The sequence below is a fragment of the Tetrao urogallus genome, assembly GCF_951394365.1.
Source record: "Tetrao urogallus genome assembly, chromosome: 4".
Lineage (NCBI taxonomy): Eukaryota > Metazoa > Chordata > Aves > Galliformes > Phasianidae > Tetrao > Tetrao urogallus.
The window spans coordinates 201,750-221,798 of record NC_136817.1 but is presented as its reverse complement, the minus strand read 5'-3'; the positions used below and the strand labels follow the sequence as shown (position 1 = coordinate 221,798).

Genomic DNA, 20,049 nt, shown 5'->3' with positions numbered 1-20,049 from the left:
GTCCACATGGGAGCTAGGAACTTGACTCAGGTCCCCACATAAAGGCACCTGATGAAAGTTGAGGTGCTGCAGGGTGCTCCTTGCTTCCTGCTGCTGGTACCGACAAGTCCGGGTGTCTCTGGAGCTGCCTGTCCCATTCAGCAGTCCTGTATGTCCTGAACTGCTGCACAGTTCTGTGCCCTTTTAAGGCCGTGCTGTTGGATAAGGTGATGAGAGCACTTGACCAGTATAGGACAATACAGGAACACAGGATTCAGCCTTGTCTTGAGACTTTGGAGAGAAGAAATAAAAGTCAGCTTCAAATAGGCCCAGAACTGGGAAAGGGTCTTCCACCCCAGGCAGATCCTGCTGATGAACTGCACAGCGCAGAGTTGTCTCACGCTCATAGTGAGGAAACATCAAGAGGAGCAAAGCTGAAAGCCTCATGGTCAGGGGCTTTGCCTGAAAGAGAGTTAAATGTTAATCTGCTTAGTTTTACACAAATTACTTTGCTCCGAGTCCCCCGAGAATGCAAGATCCTGGCCAAAAGGCAGTGCAAGGAACAGCTGTGCACTGCAGGAGAACCTATTTGACGGTAAATCTGGACTTCTCACCTGTAAGATGAAACAGACAAATGCTCATAAAAGAAAGCACTTCAGAAATGTTTAAAAGGTGTATATCGTGGATGTGAAGTCAGAGAGCCCCATGACATCCAATTCTCCAAGTTTAACTTTAGCGTAATCAGTCTCTAGACTAATGTTACTAGATTGCCAACGATAATAATTACAGATCTGTACTAGGACCAATGAGGCAACCAGGTGATTCAGTTCATCAGCGGGAAGCTACTCTTCTGTCAGCGGTGGGTTGTATGCTGCCTATAAGAAAAGAATGTATATGAAGCTGGCTAGTTTACCCAGAATATCAGTGATTAAACAGATGCTCTTCAAGGTTTCTTTGAGTAGATGTGTGTGTGGGAGATACACATGAACACAGAAATCTTTTAAGGATACGAAGAATATATTAAAATTCCACATGTACAAAGCTAAGTATGACTGAATTGTTGTATCTAGTATTTTCTGTTCTCACCTCAGGACCAACTGCAAGTAGAGTTCAGTATTTCACTGCTAACTGTAAGGTCAGAACCTTGAGAAACAGATGAGGACTCAACAAATCAATCAACAGAATTATGCTCTCCTTTTAATATAGCTGTCCCTCCTTGATGATAGCAGAGAAGGGACAGTTTGCATTAGTGTTTAATCAGTCGGTTCCCTGACTTGGTCTGGAAATGTCAGTTCTTAGTCCCCCTTGCCTTGAAAAATGAAGATACTGGAATTTGGTGTAACTCCTTTGTGTGAGAGGTACAGTCCTCCTCCCAGTATTTGCCTCATGGAAGGGCTTGCTCATAACCCAGAGTGTAGTGCTCATAACCTCACGTAGCGCAGTGAGTCTTGACAGAAGACTCGGTGGTAAACTCGGAAGTTTTCTCTGTTTATTTTCTTCAACCTTAAACACATGAATTTTTAGTCATTTTATTTAAACCTTGGTTTCGAGAAAATGTTACCAGTAAAACCTGGTCAGGAAAAAAGCATGATGAAATTATTCACTCTGCTGAAAGTTTTCAAATTATGAAGGTGAATGAAATCCCATCTATTTGAAGTTTCATTAGAAATACCCAAGCATTTCCCTTCCTACCCCGATATACCTTAACCCAGAGGTGGCAATTAAGTATTTGTTGTCCTACAAAAGGAGGTTGAGTATGAACTGAGAAATCGGTCAATTTCTAATGGCATTTCTGTACGCCTTGTGGTGAAAGTGGTGAAGACAGATGAAAGGCAAGTAGGTTGGTATATGAAATGATCATTCTTCACCCTGAATAGCAATTTCATGCACTTTGAATCCAAGAATTAGAGCCTCTTGTTTTGTAACTTGATCACAGCACAGTAACTCCTAAGCTAATTTCTTCAAGGCTCATCTGTAGTCTTAGCTGATTAGCCTCCCACAGTGAAATGTTTGGGATGGAAGACAGCAGCAAGTAGAGATCGCTGATTTATTTGATTGCAGCCATTATGGCTACCCTAGGAGGACTTGGGAGCAAATCCTGTTTTCCATGTACTCAAGCTAGAGTGAACCTTTGCTCCAACTGTACCAAATGTAACTATGTGAAATGCTTGTTAGTGTCTCAGTAGTAAGGGTGAGCGCTCTATTCAGAGTCACTGCAGTCAAAGACTTGCAGGTAGTTTTCAGAGTTCAAGACAAGTGGCTCTGTGGGCATGCTGCCCAGCCACGGTCCCTCATGCATCCCTACTGGTGGACTGCCAGAATGCCCTGTGCTTCCCTTTCAGCCTCTGCACCTTTGTTTCCTTCTCAGGGAATCGGGGTAAGAGATGAAAGGCAGAGATAACACGCAGAGTGCTTTGCCCACCTGTATTTTCTGGAGAAGTGCCTTCAGATGTCTTGGCACAAGTTTTCCCTAATGACTTCGGGCTTACAAAATAGGGCTTCATAGTCCTGGATATTGCAAGCATTAGATCCATATGGGTTGAACTCCCTAAGAAAGTCACATAAGCAGAAGCACACACGAAAATAGAACTTATTTTAGTTCAAACTCTGGTACATAAATACAGGAAGGTTTTATGGTTGTTAGGATCTTATGCTTTCATGACACTACAAAACGTCATAGGAAATCAGCAAAATCGTAGCAGTTTTCATTAACAGATTCTTACTAAAAAAAAAAAAAAAAAAAAAAAGGGAGGGGGGTGGGGACTTTAAAGTAGGATAGAACAGAACACTACAAAAGGAAACTTGTGAAGGTACATCAGCTTTGTGAGAACCTATAATAAACAATGTGGATTGCTCATATCTGAGTCCATACAAGGACCCAGTCGGACCGAGAGTGCTGGAAGGAAGCTCGTGCTGCACAGAAGCTGCAAGGAAGTTCAGGCTGCAAAAAGTGCTGCGCTGAAAGAAGCAACCCCGTGCGGAGTCCTGCTTTTCTCTGGATAAGGAACAGCTCCAAGGTGGATGGAATGTACTCAGGGGTCTCCTGAGGGGTTTTTGCAGGGTAGATACAGAATTTGTTAAAATTAGGACTAGTTTGGCTCATTGCCTTTTTGTGGGTTTCGATTTGTGTTTCACACTTGTTGCAGTGTATAGAAAAATGATACAGGATGCTATGAACCGTGCCTTCTTTGTTAATAAGGAAGGGGGAGATGTGGGGGAAGATGTAACTGTGAGCAAGTCAGCCAAGAGTCTATCAGACTCCTTGATAGAGCCTATCACCGTGAAACCTTGGGAGTCTGGAGTGTAAGACTGAGAGCAAATGGGCTCTGTTTGTGTCTAAGGGCAAACAGGAGGTTGTGTCTGTATGCACTGTTAACCTTATCACACTTAAGAAACCTTTCATCCTTTATCACTATTGTTTGGGAGAAGCTGGGCCAATTAACTGAGGAGGGGGACAGCATTTTCCTGCTTATAAGTGAATGGTACATGAGATGTGTGTTGAACGCCATAAAGCAGAACTATTCATAAAGCAGAACTCGGCTGAGCGCCGACAATTGGCGCCCGAACAGGGACCCCAAGCCGGGCCCGACTTGAAGACTGACCGCTCCGGAGCACGCTGAGAAAAGCGTGGCAGGTGCCGAGAAAAACACGGAGCACGCTGAGAGAAGCGTGGCACACGCTGAGAGAAGCGTGGCACACGCTGAGAGAAGCGTGGCACACGCTGAGAAAGGGCGCAGAACACGCTGAGAAGCACGGCAGACGCGGAGAGAAGTGCCACAACCTGAGGATTCATCGCCCCGACAGCTCGGAGTGCCTTTCTCCGGACCGTTGCCGTGGGGATTCATGTGAGCTCCGAACAAAAGAACGTCCGAGTTACTTTGCAGATTGTTCTGAAAAAATGGGAAAAGACGGTGCCCGCTGCCGTTTTACAGCAGGTGCTGCTCTGGGCTGCCAAGAGTGACCCCTCGATCGCAAATCAGACCATTTACGACCCCGAAGGAGGGGACCGGGTCGGGGTGAAGCTATGGGACGCTGCTGCTGCGGGTGGTAAGACAGCGTTCGGGGAGCTGCAGACTCGGAGAAAGCTCTTTGAAGCGCTAAAGAGTCACTGAAGATCGCAGTCCGACAGCGCCAGTCTGCCTGAGGGCGAGGGAGAGGCTGGTTGCTCTGCAGATCAGCCCACGATACCATCGGCTGCCCGGCCGCCGCCGTCGGGTGGGATTTTCACTGCCGGAATCAGGTGAACGGGAATGCTCATTTCCCACTGATGACATGGGGGAGAGGAAGAATCTTGGGGATATCCTGTCCTGGTTATTGTCACTGTCTTTGTGATTGGTAAATGCTTATGGCAATGAAAGTGTAAATGTAAATGGCAGATGGAAATGTAATGGTTAATGGTATACGGAGGTGGAATTGTTAACAGTGCACAGAAGTGTGAATGTTAGTGCTGTATGGAAGTGCAAACATCAGTGCTGCATGGAAGTGGAATTAGGAACGGTACATGGAAGCGTAACTGAGGGTACAAATAGTGGAACTGTGAAAAACAAAACAACGAAGACAAAAATCAGCACAACGTTTAAAGAAGAGCAGCGGGTTAAAATATTCAAGTCTGTGATCTGCTCCAGCCAAAGCAGATCAGTGCCGGCAAGAGAACGCATCCCCACACTGCTCCTCCCCCCGCTGGTAACCAGAACGCAAACGAGGCGTTAATGGCGAGTGGGGACGAAAACAAAAGACTGGAAGCGAGAAGAGCCTTGATCTGCAGAGATGTAGGAAACTCGGTATCCCAGTGTCAGCACGGGAAGCCTGAGGAGGGAGGAGCTGAGAGAAGGGCTCTAGGACCCAGAGATCTCCGCAGGAAGAGCTGGGAGGGGGGGCTGGCAGGGCCCAGGAGGGTTCTGCCCTCACTGAACAGAAGAGCAGCTTGTGCCAAAAGCGGCGCTGCGTCTGGTAACAGATGCGATAGCAGTGAAGGGTGGAGAAAATGAAGCTGAGGAAGGAATGACAGCAAGGTGTGGAATTCGTAGCAAACGCTGAAGCAAAATGTGGTGTTCTTACTGCAGTAAGTGATGAGTTTGTAACCAGACGGGAAACCACTGGCAGGAATCACAAAACATACATAGAAATTGTCTGTAGCTCTGTCAAGGGTTGAAGCCTAGCAAGAAACCTTTTTTAACGTCTTTGAACTATTTCTGAAAACTTTCTGAATTCTGCCTCTCCTCCATTCTTTACATAGCTACAATGTATTAGCCAGCTATGATTATCTCAAATTTCTTTTTGTACTGTTAGTAATTGCTACAGTTTTCCCGAGCACTTGGTATATAAAACCTAACTAGATAACCCTCACTGTAAGGGGCTATGAGTCCTTTCCGTTTTGATTGGAGAAGGTAAAGCCATGGAGATATTTTATTTAATTTATGATTATCAATTTATGATCAGATATGATACAAACCATTGAAGAGACAGACCTCTGCTGTTACTGGGGCTTACTGTCTGGAAGTGCTTTTTGGGAGAGCAATTTGAAGGACATCATCCTGGGAGCTGGAGGCATTTCTAACTGTAGACAGCGCTGTTTAGGTCTGTTTCTGACCACCACAGAGCCAAGAGGACAGCTACCCCAACTCCTGTGAAGGGGTCTTATGTGACTGATGATGGGGTGAGGCCAGGGGCCTCCTCCTGTTACCTGTCCCCTGCCAAGGAAGAAGCACTGCTGCACTTGCGTTTTCCAGAAGAGGTGACGGGCCTTGGCAGTGGGACGACTGGGATGCCAGCAAGGAAGTCAGGCTGGCCCTAAGTAAAAGTGAGAAACTTCATCTGGATGTAAATATTGCCTTCATAACCTGGGGTTCCCTTGTTGCATCTGCTTGCAGAGGGACTGGGCTTTTTCTTGGTGATGGACTGACAAATGAACGAGGAAGATTCAGTCTGGATCAGATAGAATTGGAGCTGAAGGTCTCAGCAGCAGCATGAGAGGCCTACACAGTGCCATCCTATGGACTCAGAAGGCTCAGGGTGCATTGCAGTCATACAGGAATTCATGTTCTGTGAGGCACTCACAGTAGGGGTTGCATGGTGAAGGCACCTGGCTTTTGATCTGAAATGTGCTGCATTTAACGCACTGCTCAAAGGGATGGTATGGGGCCAGAGCAATGGGAATCTGTGCCCTGATATGCAATTAAGTCATATTATGGGCCCTGCAGACAAACGTAATGCCAACAGAAAGATCAGAATTTCCCTTCTCCCAGTAGAAGCTTTTAGTGGAAAAGAAAATAAGGCTTAAAATCATACTTTCAGAAAAATTATTGTTATCTGGGAGAGAATATCTGGACAGCATGGCAAAGGCAGCTGAATGAAAGGATTTTCATTTGTAATTGGCTTGAGGCTAATTTCTTTTCCATGAGGATCTCCTCTCGCAAGGTTTAATAGTAATCAGAGGGCTGAAGAGGCTTCCCATGCCCTTCAGTTGCAGTAGCGTGTGCAGTTGGGTGAAGTCTGTGTCCTGTATCTCAAATCCCTGGGCACTGCCTGCCTTTCAACTACATTTCTGGCTTTTCATCTGATATTCCTACCCTTGTTTACAGATGCTTGATTTTACCTTGGTAATCCAATTGGGCCACATCAGTTTTCTGCAATGAGGAACTATAAAAATGAGCACGGGATAATGAAGGTAAAGCTTATGAATTATTGGAAGGTCTTCTTAAATGAAAAAGAGATAATTACTGAAAAATAGATTTCAGATTTTTCTAAGGAAGTGCAGAATAGGTAGAACATTATTTAAGCATACTGAAATACAACCATTTGAAATCTCCTTTGAATTTCAGAATCGCATGCCTTGTGTGCATTTTATCCTTCACAGAGATCAGCTATGTGTTGGAGCTGTGTTCGCCTGTCACTGACCTGGTAGGAAGTTCCTATATGTGAAGTCTGAAAAACGCTGAAAAATAGATCGTGGGGAATACCACTATGACTCACTTTTCAAATAGAAATATGTCATTGCTACAACTGGATCATTATCCTCTTCAATAAATTAAAAAAAAAAAAAAAAAAAAAAAAACAACATTTTGAAAACTCTTTTCCTCTCTGCCAAATTTGACTGAAAGGGGCCTAGAATTTCAAAGAGATATGATGCCAAGTGTCAGTGACGCCCCCTGTCATTGTAGAAGTTAAGTTCTGCAACCAACTGAGAGCAACAGAGTAATGTTAATCAAATCCAGACTAAACGGTGTCTTTTTTCCGTCTGCCTTCCTTTTCCAAGACTCACAAACTGCATTTCAGGTATTGCTGTCAAGAGTGACAAAAGTTGCGCTTTTAAGAAAAGAGTTATCTGCTCATGGGTAAGGTATTCTGCCATGTATTCATGTAGATTTGTACTGGCAGGGTCTGTCCTTCCATCTGCAATATAAAGGAGTTCATTCTTCTCTCAAACAAATTCCATTGTATCTACTTTGATGAAGCAGGTAAAATAAAATTTGTCTATTTTTGCTGCCAGCTCTCTGAGGTGGCGTATTAAAAGGTGTTGCTTCTCCTCACAGACGCTGAATCGATCACATGGATTTCTCCATTTTGCTGCTGAGAGGTTACAGATCAGTAGCACTATGCTGTTTACTGATGTCGGAGTATCAAACCCTCATTTCACAAGACTTCTGACAACACAGCATTAGTATACAGCTCCCAGAAAGCTGAAATAACTCAGTACTCAGTAGTGTATCACACATGCTTGTCTTTCCAAGTCAAAGAAATAATGTGTGTGCGTCTGAAAGCCAAGCAGAAGCTTAGTTACATATGTTTTCTTGGGACAAATCTACTTTCAGTTATTTTAACATGCTTAATAGAACGGTTTCATGTATATATATGTTTCATGCATATTGCCATGTTTCCATAGAATAATCAGGCTATAATTGCTGCGCCTGGAGTGTTTGCTGATTTTATTTCTTGCTGGGATGAATCTCAGCTGTATTCACTCCTCTCTCTGCCTTATTCTCAGATTTGGTCATTTCCTCCTCCTTTTTTTGGTTTCTTTTCCCATGCATTTATGAAAGTGCAAACTTTTCCACGCAGTCCTTTCCTTCCTCTGGTGTCCAGACAGTACTACTACCTCGTCTTCACACTGAGCTGATGAGATCTATTGCCACCCTGATTCAATCTGATCACGTAGTCAAGAACTTCCTTGTTGCTTATGTAATTTTTAAAACTTCCCCAACTACGCTTTTGAAGTGTTTCAGTCTCGTGAGGTTACTTCTGCAAGATCAAGGTTCTCAGAATTCTTTTATGCCTCTTCATTATGAATAAAAAGAGTATTTTCATCTGTAAACTGCGTACATGCTCAGATTGCTAAGTAAACATACTACAGCAAACGGCAAGAAGGCTAAGCCTGTAAAATCCCCTTCATTGGCTGTGGTTTGTGACTTTTGTCTTGTATTTTCTGAGTGTTGTAGGACTTGCGTCTAACCCTCTCACCCTGTGTCGTTCATTCAGATGCTGTACAGGTCAGAGCACAAGTCTGCATCTGTACGTTTGAGATTTACTGCAGTTTGAGTCTAGCTTTAATACATTGCTTCGTTGTGTGAAGACTGATTCAACCTTAATGTGACTGTTAAACTGCAGTAGATAGAGACCGTGATTGACTACAGCTTGCCCAGCCCTGAGCTTGGCCGTCACGAGCACTTAGGCACTACTCCTGGAAAGCTGCTGAGTATAAACTTAGCCTGAGAAGATAGATCGGCTGAATTGTCTAATTTGTAACAGATGGACTTGCTGAAACACAGAAGTCTTTGTTATTCTATGGAAAAGGCCATTCAAAACTGAGGCAGATGTATGAAACGGAAAAATACGTAAGATTTTCTTTGGCTGTGGGCCACTCCGAACAACTTAGCAATTACAGTTGGTATGTAAGTAATGTGAAATCAAATGAATTTTTTTTTTCTGAATCTGAAGTTCCCAAAGCTTCAGAGATGACACAGATGAAATAGAATTAGAAAAAATGCTTTATGTAAGCAAGAATGAATTTGGTATTCCAAGCACTGTCATTCATAGTGGAAAATTCTTGGTGCTCGTGTACCTTAGATATCTACTGGGGTACTTCCAGATACATGCACTTAGGTACAAGGCATAGTATCTGCAAACTAATGAAGATCACTTAGTTCAGGCCCTGAAACCTAGCAAAAAGCTATTAAATAAACCTGAATAAAATAGATTAACTCCACAGTGATCAACTGTTAGGATTCTAACAGGCTTTTATAACAAGTCTTTGTCTTGGATGCAGAAAATACCTTTGGAAAAGACAGATGGGAGGCTATCTGACTGATTTGTGAGAACAGTCAAAATGTGCTATGAGAAGGGATTTCCTCCCGGGTGACCCGCTGCACTGATGTCCAAGCTGCAGCTCATTTCAGAAGTGTTGCTGAGCTCCTTAGTGGTGCTTTGGGACAGCTTTTCCTTATCTGAAACCACTCCTTAATGATACCAAGGGTCTAACTAACTCGCATTGCTTTCAAATACCTGCATACCGAACAAACTCAATTACATGAACTTGATTGCTCTTCATTCTTTAGAGATAATTTGATAGGAAAATCTTGGAGTCAGCTAAAAGGATCCCGTTCACCCCTGTGAGCGTAGGTGTTGCTATCCACGTTTCTTAGATAACGACAGATTTCTGTGAATTGCAGTTATTCAGGATAGGACAGCTATTACACTCCCCAGACTGGCTCCTATTGCATTGTAGACCTCAGTGTTTTTGCAACATGGTGTGTACCGCTGCTGACAGCACTTTGCTATAATCAAGATGAACCTTCTTTTGAGTGCAGTGATACCGTGGTTTTCATATTGCTTTACCCCAGTCTATGCACATCTGATTGCTGTTGTGGGCCTTTCCCTGTACAGGTTTGATTTCACACACCTGTATCTACCTGTATTACATTGTACAAAACCTTTTGCTTGGAGAGTAATAAATGACTTTACCCCGGAAAGAACAGAAATATTCCTTCCTTCCTTCCTTTCTTCCCTCCTTCCTTCCTTCCTCCCTCACTTACTGCTTTGGCTTATTATTGAAATGCAGATCTCCTAGAGGTCTTCTTTCAAGTGTTTCAAATATTCTCTACAATACTTGTCATTAATTGATGGTATTGCTTTTTTGCCCACATTCTATTGATTAGATGGAGCTGGCCTCAGTATGAGCCTTGAGAGATTGCCATCCAGGAGCATTAAAGAGGTTTAAATCCCTTAATGTTCAGTGCTTCAAAAAGTATTTTATGATAAGGCAATTAAAAATGACCTGCTGCAGAAGGTAACAGGATCCCAGAGTGTGTTACAGGTATGGCTCAGCAGAAAATGAGCACTATGTCCAATTTCTCCCCTTGGCCTCTGCTTATCTCATAACAACTGTCACTTTCAAAAAATAAAGGAAGCAACCCAGATCTCTGCTGGGTTGAAGGATGATGTTTTGTTGCAGCGTGGAAAGTTGCAAGTTCTGAGAAAACAATGACCGTTGAAAGGGGTCCGTTCATGGTGCAGGAAATCTGATTTCTGGAGCTGTGTGTGCATGTGTGTTCTCACTTCACAACTGCTTCCAGATAATGGGGCTACCAACTCAGGCAGGAACGGTAGGGCTGTCATCCTTAGTCTAAAGTTCAGATCTTCTTTCTGCCTTGTTACAGTTCATTTGAGGTGTTTGTAGCAATGGTCGTGGCGTTCTCTGTTTGGCTGCAACTCTGACTAAATGGAATAGAATGATGAAGGAAAAGACAGAAGCTGGTATTCTCTGGGCAAATTTGCGTGCCAAATCCACCTTTAGCAGAAGAAAGATGTGGTTTTTCAGAACTCAGGAGAGCTGTACCCGCACATACTACAGGCATATATTTGATGAGCTTGCATTCCCCTTCTGTTGAATCAAAAACCTGGGCTAAGAAGGAATGTTCCATGTAGGGAGAAGAAGATGATAGAATGTGTTCCTTTCAAGGCTCGCGTGGGAAATGTCAGGTATAGTGCTGAAGGCACCATTCAGCCACGGGCCTTTTTTGCCAAAAAAGTAACAAGACAGGCAGCACTGCAGAACTGAGTATTCTCCATGGATTTACTCATCGCCTGAAACAGACTGTGGCAATTGTCTTTATGATCATCAGCATATAGTTAAAAGGGAGCAGCTGACAAAGGTTAGGGCATACCAGTGAGCCTTTCCATTTTGAAAGATTTTCATGTACTCCTTGCTCATCTCTAAGTACTGAAGATTTATCAGAGTCACGGATTCCATCTGTCTTTCATCATCACCATGGAATATTATTCCAAAAGCTGTTAAGCTATTGCAGATGACCTTATCTGAGCCATGCTCTTTTTTCTGTTTTAACTTGAAATGCTTGTTATGTATTCATTTCATGTATCTCTTATTTTTGCCTTGCCTCAAGCTGGAAGTCACTCTAAGAAAGCCATCTAAAAAATTCCCTATTTAGTATGTGTGTACATCTCAGTGTGAATTGTAGTGTATGCTATCTTTGGTTCATGCTGTACTCCGTAATGTGGCAGTATGGCTGTACTCTTTCCAAAGCAGCATGCCTTTTCAGGAAGCAGTTCACCTCCAGCTGAAGTTGTTCCTGTGTTATTGAACTGTAAGGGGGATAAGAAATGCCACGTGGAAGAAGCAGCTGTGCTGGCTGCTTCTCCTCTGTTGTCTGGGGGAACATCTGATAAGGTGCCCATCTTGTACCTATCTGTGGCTCCAGTGGAATGTGTGGCAAGGCAGAAGCGAAAGACTTGAACTTTGCAGCTGGGAAAAAAAGCCTACAAAATAAGGCAGTTACACACAGATTGAGATAAAAGTGACAGATGTGAATGATGAAGAAGTCCGTGTAATATCTGACCTTCTTCCTCAGAGCAGAGATTCACTGTCAGACAGGCCGCTTCAGACATTGATCTCATCACACAACTGAAGCAATGACAGCGTTTGCTTACTGCTTAAAGGGAGACCTCCAGGGTAAATGCACAAACAGGTGTACAAGAAGAGTTAGCAGTTGTCACTCTTCCCAAACGCACTGTGATATGGGATGTGTTCAAGGTAGCAGACTTGCTGGAGGGGCAGATTTACTTGCAGCTTTATAGGAGACCTGAGATATCAGTGCAGAACTTTACGATAAAACACCGTTAGTAAAATCTATTGAAGAGGTGAATCCTCCTAGTTTCTGATTTCCATGAAGTTTGTGACTCCCTAATCATGAAACTAAAATTTGTATTATTGAAAATCATATGTTTGGTTATTTTGATCCAGCTGGACTTTAGTTTTAATATTTGCCTTCCTGCCTATCGGGGAACTTGAGTAATTTTACCCTGCTATGATATTGTGCAGCTCCTCCCTTTGACAGAGTGGTGTAGGCTGTTATCAGCTTGGCTGAGGGAGCCGGGATTGTTCGATCTGCTGAAGAGGAGGCTCAGGGGAGACCTTACAGCTCTCTCTAACTACCTGAAGGGAAGTTGCAGTGAGCTGGACTCGGCCTCTTCTCCCATGTAAGCAATGAGACGACCAGAGGAAATGGCCTCAAGCTGCACCAGGGGAGGTTCACGTTGGACGTTAGGAAATACTGCTGCTCGGAAAGAGTGGTCAGGCACTGGAATGGGCTTCCCAGGAGGTGCTGGAGTCACCGACCCTGGAGGCATTCAAGGAATGTTTCAAGGATTTGGTGTTGAGGGACGTGGTTTAGGGAGAACTGTTGGTGATGATCTTGCAGGTCTTTTCCAACCTCGGTGATTCTCTGAGAGCAGGAGAAACAGTTATTGCCTATACTTTTTTCTATTCTACGTCACTTTGTATTTGGGCTGCTGCTTGGGATCTGCTCAGGAACACCGATTATCTTAGATACTTTTGATCTGTAAAGATGAAAATGAGAATGAAGATGGGGTGGATTTTAATATCAGCTGTTGGGTGAATACCAAGGATGTAAAAGGGGATTTGAAATATTTGATGGATTGAGATAAAAAAGACCTAGTGGAGATTGTAGTGATTGAACTGTCTTTCCTTCTTCACGTATCAAATTGGAAAGTGCTCTTCAAGATCAGGCGAAGGTGACAAATTTCAATTCAATCATATCTTTACAGATTTTTTTTCTGTTCTCATTAAAACGTTGTACAGAAGACTGCAATATTGAAGAGGAAGAGTGAGATTCAATTTCCAGCCACCTACTTTCCTGAACATAGGTGTCCTTACGTCGGTGTCCACATGGGAGCTAGGAACTTGACTCAGGTCCCCACATAAAGGCACCTGATGAAAGTTGAGGTGCTGCAGGGTGCTCCTTGCTTCCTGCTGCTGGTACCGACAAGTCCGGGTGTCTCTGGAGCTGCCTGTCCCATTCAGCAGTCCTGTATGTCCTGAACTGCTGCACAGTTCTGTGCCCTTTTAAGGCCGTGCTGTTGGATAAGGTGATGAGAGCACTTGACCAGTATAGGACAATACAGGAACACAGGATTCAGCCTTGTCTTGAGACTTTGGAGAGAAGAAATAAAAGTCAGCTTCAAATAGGCCCAGAACTGGGAAAGGGTCTTCCACCCCAGGCAGATCCTGCTGATGAACTGCACAGCGCAGAGTTGTCTCACGCTCATAGTGAGGAAACATCAAGAGGAGCAAAGCTGAAAGCTTATTAAAATTCCACATGTACAAAGCTAAGTATGACTGAATTGTTGTATCTAGTATTTTCTGTTCTCACCTCAGGACCAACTGCAAGTTGAGTTCAGTATTTCACTGCTAACTGTAAGGTCAGAACCTTGAGAAACAGATGAGGACTCAACAAATCAATCAACAGAATTATGCTCTCCTTTTAATATAGCTGTCCCTCCTTGATGATAGCAGAGAAGGGACAGTTTGCATTAGTGTTTAATCAGTCGGTTCCCTGACTTGGTCTGGAAATGTCAGTTCTTAGTCCCCCTTGCCTTGAAAAATGAAGATACTGGAATTTGGTGTAACTCCTTTGTGTGAGAGGTACAGTCCTCCTCCCGGTATTTGCCTCATGGAAGGGCTTGCCCATAACCCAGAGTGTAGTGCTCATAACCTCACGTAGCGCAGTGAGTCTTGACAGAAGACTCGGTGGTAAACTCGGAAGTTTTCTCTGTTTATTTTCTTCAACCTTAAACACATGAATTTTTAGTCATTTTATTTAAACCTTGGTTTCGAGAAAATGTTACCAGTAAAACCTGGTCAGGAAAAAAGCATGATGAAATTATTCACTCTGCTGAAAGTTTTCAAATTATCAAAGTGAATGAAATCCCATCTATTTGAAGTTTCATTAGAAATACCCAAGCATTTCCCTTCCTACCCCGATATACCTTAACCCAGAGGTGGCAATTAAGTATTTGTTGTCCTACAAAAGGAGGTTGAGTATGAACTGAGAAATCGGTCAATTTCTAATGGCATTTCTGTACGCCTTGTGGTGAAAGTGGTGAAGACAGATGAAAGGCAAGTAGGTTGGTATACTAAATGATCATTCTTCACCCTGAATAGCAATTTCATGCACTTTGAATCCAAGAATTAGAGCCTCTTGTTTTGTAACTTGATCACAGCACAGTAACTCCTAAGCTAATTTCTTCAAGGCTCATCTGTAGTCTTAGCTGATTAGCCTCCCACAGTGAAATGTTTGGGATGGAAGACAGCAGCAAGTAGAGATCGCTGATTTATTTGATTGCAGCCATTATGGCTACCCTAGGAGGACTTGGGAGCAAATCCTGTTTTCCATGTACTCAAGCTAGAGTGAACCTTTGCTCCAACTGTACCAAATGTAACTATGTGAAATGCTTGTTAGTGTCTCAGTAGTAAGGGTGAGCGCTCTATTCAGAGTCACTGCAGTCAAAGACTTGCAGGTAGTTTTCAGAGTTCAAGACAAGTGGCTCTGTGGGCATGCTGCCCAGCCACGGTCCCTCATGCATCCCTACTGGTGGACTGCCAGAGTGCCCTGTGCTTCCCTTTCAGCCTCTGCACCTTTGTTTCCTTCTCAGGGAATCGGGGTAAGAGATGAAAGGCAGAGATAACACGCAGAGTGCTTTGCCCACCTGTATTTTCTGGAGAAGTGCCTTCAGATGTCTTGGCACAAGTTTTCCCTAATGATTTCGGGCTTACAAAATAGGGCTTCATAGTCCTGGATATTGCAAGCATTAGATCCATATGGGTTGAACTCCCTAAGAAAGTCACATAAGCAGAAGCACACACGAAAATAGAACTTATTTTAGTTCAAACTCTGGTACATAAATACAGGAAGGTTTTATGGTTGTTAGGATCTTATGCTTTCATGACACTACAAAACGTCATAGGAAATCAGCAAAATCGTAGCAGTTTTCATTAACAGATTCTTACTGAAAAAAAAAAAAAAAAAAAAAAAGGGAGGGGGGTGGGGACTTTAAAGTAGGATAGAACAGAACACTACAAAAGGTAGTATTATATATATTATTATTATATTATATATAATATAATATATATAAAATATAATATATAATATATATAATAATATATATTATATATTATTATATTATATATTATATATATATATTATATATTATATAGGATTATTATAATATATCTTTCTGGTAACTGCGTGGCACAGGCCTCACCAATGATGCAGGTACAAAACGTATTACCCAAAGCAGGAGTTTCTGCTCATAAAGTGGGGCAAAACCTGAATTGTCCAGTCTGAAATTTCCTTGCAGTAGCTCAGATCACTCTTGTTCGAGTGTCTCGTACTGATTCAAGGTATTCCCAAAGAACAAAGTTCATTAGAGAATGAGAAACCACCATCCTTACATGAAGGCAAGAGGTTCTCCAGAACACCTTGCTACATAATCCAGTTCCCCAGGTGAGACATGAGCTACTATGAAGTAGCTATTGCTTCTGCAGAAGTTATTAGTGTAATGTGAACAGGTGCAGAAATCACTTGAAGAAAGCGACATCTTACTTGAAAATTCTTAGTTCCAGCTTGTTAGACAGAGGCGAGCAGGTGGGAGGAGGTTGGTGGGGAAGTGCTTTGATGGGAGAAATATTCAGAGCTCGCTCCTCTTGCAGTGAAACCCAGCTCTGATCAGATGCAGGTCTTCTGAACTTGGCCGCAGACTCTAGCTTCTTACAACCCTTGTTATTGCACAGGTGCTGTTTGGATGCACAGCTGTAGTCTCCAGCACCTTGCTGGAGCCTGTTTTTCTCTGTGCTTTACAGGCAAGGCCATTTGTGGGCTAAAGACTATTAAGCAGGAAAAGTTTTGTTTATGGAAAGGCTTAAATTCTTTATAAAGGAATCCCAGCCTATACTGAAAATGTGGTGTGGCTCCACTAAGTTTCCCTCTCCAAAGGAGCTGAAAACTTCCAAATACATCCGTGAAAACTACATTCCAACACAGGCAAGTGTCTTTCAATCCACGCTTAAAGCAAAAACCCACGTGTGCCGACCAACTGAATGTAACTGAGAAACTGATCCAAACGCTGGCCACGAGCAATGGCTACTTTAAACAAAACGCTCTCAGGCTACTGTCTGCAAACACCCTAGAAACAGGAATCTGTTGACTGACAGGCAAAAAGTAATTGCAATCACCAAAACCCCTGGAGCTCTCATTCTCCTCTCCCTTGTCCTAGTTTGCTTCATGACTCTATCTGTATCTGCTTTGGCTCAGTCTACTCTCTGAGTGCAGAACAATCATCTGTGCTGAAGTCTGAACCCTGAGCTCTGCCTAAATGGGAATCCTAAGAAAACCTTCACTCGATATTTAAGAGAAAAGCAATGTCAGGAACAGAAGTACTTGATCTTTCCCTAACACTTACCATCGATGCTGTTCTCCAGGCATTTAAAGCCTTCAGCTCCTGCAGCCTGTTTCTCCATTGTTGCACATACTGATGGACAGCGTTTATCTAAACGTGGGAAAACACAAACGTGCTTTTGTTAAGCATGGCTTTTGATTTTTTCTTATTTGCGTCCCTTTCCCCCCCTTCCCCCCCCCCCTTTGCCTTCTTTAAAAGGGGGAACAAGAGTGATCTGAGCTACTGCAAGGAAATTTCAGACTGGACAATTCAGGTTTTGCCCCACTTTATGAGCAGAAACTCCTGCTTTGGGTAATACGTTTTGTACCAGCATCATTGGTGAGGCTTGTGCCACGCAGTTACCAGAAAGGGGCAGGGAGAATCATAGACCTGCTTGAGTCAGAAGGGACCTTTAAAGCCATCTGACCCAACTCCCCTGCAGTGAACAGGGTCACCTATGGCCACATCAGGTTGCTCAGTTATGGCAAAGCCTTCAGGCCAGCAGCTCCTGCTGTTTTCTACTCCCTGCACAGAAAAGTGAACGTACGAGGGCATTGGTATTCACTGAGTCAAGAGCGGCCGCCTGAAGAACAGGAACCACTGCTACCCTGAGCGTGTCCACAGAAAGCTCACTTGTTCTGAATACTTACATAGTATCCTGTGCTCTCCATTGCACTGCACTTATAATACGCATGCACAGTCCAGCCATGAGTATTTCTTTACTGGGAGACCTGCCACATTTCAGTGGGAAGGTTACTGCTGCCCTCTGCAGCTGAGAGCCCAGACCTTTGTATATGGGCTGTGGCACTGTTGTTTTAGTAAATCATGCCTAGTCAAGGTTTGGATTAATTTGGCACGTACAACAATCTGTGTATGCCTACCTGTTTTCCTATACTAGATTGCAAACGTTTAACAAAGCAAACCTCCTCACTTTTGCCAGTGGTTTCCCGTCTGGTTACAAACTCATCACTTACTGCAGTAAGAACACCACATTTTGCTTCAGCGTTTGCTACGAATTCCACACCTTGCTGTCATTCCTTCCTCAGCTTCATTTTCTCCACCCTTCACTGCTATCGCATCTGTTACCAGACGCAGCGCCGCTTTTGGCACAAGCTGCTCTTCTGTTCAGTGAGGGCAGAACCCTCCTGGGCCCTGCCAGCCCCCCCTCCCAGCTCTTCCTGCGGAGATCTCTGGGTCCTAGAGCCCTTCTCTCAGCTCCTCCCTCCTCAGGCTTCCCGTGCTGACACTGGGATACCGAGTTTCCTACATCTCTGCAGATCAAGGCTCTTCTCGCTTCCAGTCTTTTGTTTTCGTCCCCACTCGCCATTAACGCCTCGTTTGCGTTCTGGTTACCAGCGGGGGGAGGAGCAGTGTGGGGATGCGTTCTCTTGCCGGCACTGATCTGCTTTGGCTGGAGCAGATCACAGACTTGAATATTTTAACCCGCTGCTCTTCTTTAAACTTTGTGCTGATTTTTGTCTTCGTTGTTTTGTTTTTCACAGTTCCACTATTTGTACCCTCAGTTACGCTTCCATGTACCGTTCCTAATTCCACTTCCATGCAGCACTGATGTTTGCACTTCCATACAGCACTAACATTCACACTTCTGTGCACTGTTAACAATTCCACCTCCGTATACCATTAACCATTACATTTCCATCTGCCATTTACATTTACACTTTCATTGCCATAAGCATTTACCAATCACAAAGACAGTGACAATAACCAGGACAGGATATCCCCAAGATTCTTCCTCTCCCCCATGTCATCAGTGGGAAATGAGCATTCCCGTTCACCTGATTCCGGCAGTGAAAATCCCACCCGACGGCGGCGGCCGGGCAGCCGATGGTATCGTGGGCTGATCTGCAGAGCAACCAGCCTCTCCCTCGCCCTCAGGCAGACTGGCGCTGTCGGACTGCGATCTTCAGTGACTCTTTAGCGCTTCAAAGAGCTTTCTCCGAGTCTGCAGCTCCCCGAACGCTGTCTTACCACCCGCAGCAGCAGCGTCCCATAGCTTCACCCCGACCCGGTCCCCTCCTTCGGGGTCGTAAATGGTCTGATTTGCGATCGAGGGGTCACTCTTGGCAGCCCAGAGCAGCACCTGCTGTAAAACGGCAGCGGGCACCGTCTTTTCCCATTTTTTCAGAACAATCTGCAAAGTAACTCGGACGTTCTTTTGTTCGGAGCTCACATGAATCCCCACGGCAACGGTCCGGAGAAAGGCACTCCGAGCTGTCGGGGCGATGAATCCTCAGGTTGTGGCACTTCTCTCCGCGTCTGCCGTGCTTTTCAGCGTGTTCTGCGCCCTCTCTCAGCGTGTGCCACGCTTCTCTCAGCGTGTGCCACGCTTCTCTCAGCGTGCTCCGTGTTTTTCTCGGCACCTGCCACGCTTTTCTCAGCGTGCTCCGGAGCGGTCAGTCTTCAAGTCGGGCCCGGCTTGGGGTCCCTGTTCGGGCGCCAATTGTCGGCGCTCAGCCGAGTTAGAGAGCTCGCACGGTTTCTTGTCGCATCAGAATCGTTCTCCGAATAGTTCTGCTTTATGGTGTTCAACACACATCTCATGTACCATTCACTTATAAGCAGGAAAGTGCTGTCCCCCTCCTCAGTTAATTGGCCCAGCTTCTCCCAAACAATAGTGATAAAGGATGAAAGGTTTCTTAAGTGTGATAAGGTTAACAGTGCATACAGACACAACCTCCTGTTTGCCCTTAGACACAAACAGAGCCCATTTGCTCTCAGTCTTACACTCCAGACTCCCAAGGTTTCACGGTGATAGGCTCTATCAAGGAGTCTGATAGACTCTTGGCTGACTTGCTCACAGTTACATCTTCCCCACATCTCCCCCTTCCTTATTAACAAAGAAGGCACGGTTCATAGCATCCTGTATCATTTTTCTATACACTGCAACAAGTGTGAAACACAAATCGAAACCCACAAAAAGGCAATGAGCCAAACTAGTCCTAATTTTAACAAATTCTGTATCTACCCTGCAAAAACCCCTCAGGAGACCCCTGAGTACATTCCATCCACCTTGGAGCTGTTCCTTATCCAGAGAAAAGCAGGACTCCGCACGGGGTTGCTTCTTTCAGCGCAGCACTTTTTGCAGCCTGAACTTCCTTGCAGCTTCTGTGCAGCACGAGCTTCCTTCCAGCACTTTCGGTCCGACTGGGTCCTTGTATGGACTCAGATATGAGCAATCCACATTGTTTATTACAGGTTCTCACAAAGCTGATGTACCTTCACAAGTTTCCTTTTGTAGTGTTCTGTTCTATCCTACTTTAAAGTCCCCACCCCCCTCCCTTTTTTTTTTTTTTTTTTTTTTAG

General features: G+C 44.2%; 1 pseudogene across 1 annotated transcript in view; it reads left to right on the top strand.

Moving 5' to 3' along the window:
* Window positions 1-19,209, top strand: part of LOC306945803 (osteoclast-associated immunoglobulin-like receptor) — a 57,856-nt pseudogene extending 38,647 nt beyond the window's left edge. Inside the window, exon 4 of the transcript in view lies at window positions 19,041-19,209. The product of the transcript in view is annotated as an osteoclast-associated immunoglobulin-like receptor (transcript). The remainder of the gene's footprint in view (window positions 1-19,040) is intronic.
* The last annotated feature ends 840 nt before the right edge of the window (window positions 19,210-20,049 follow it).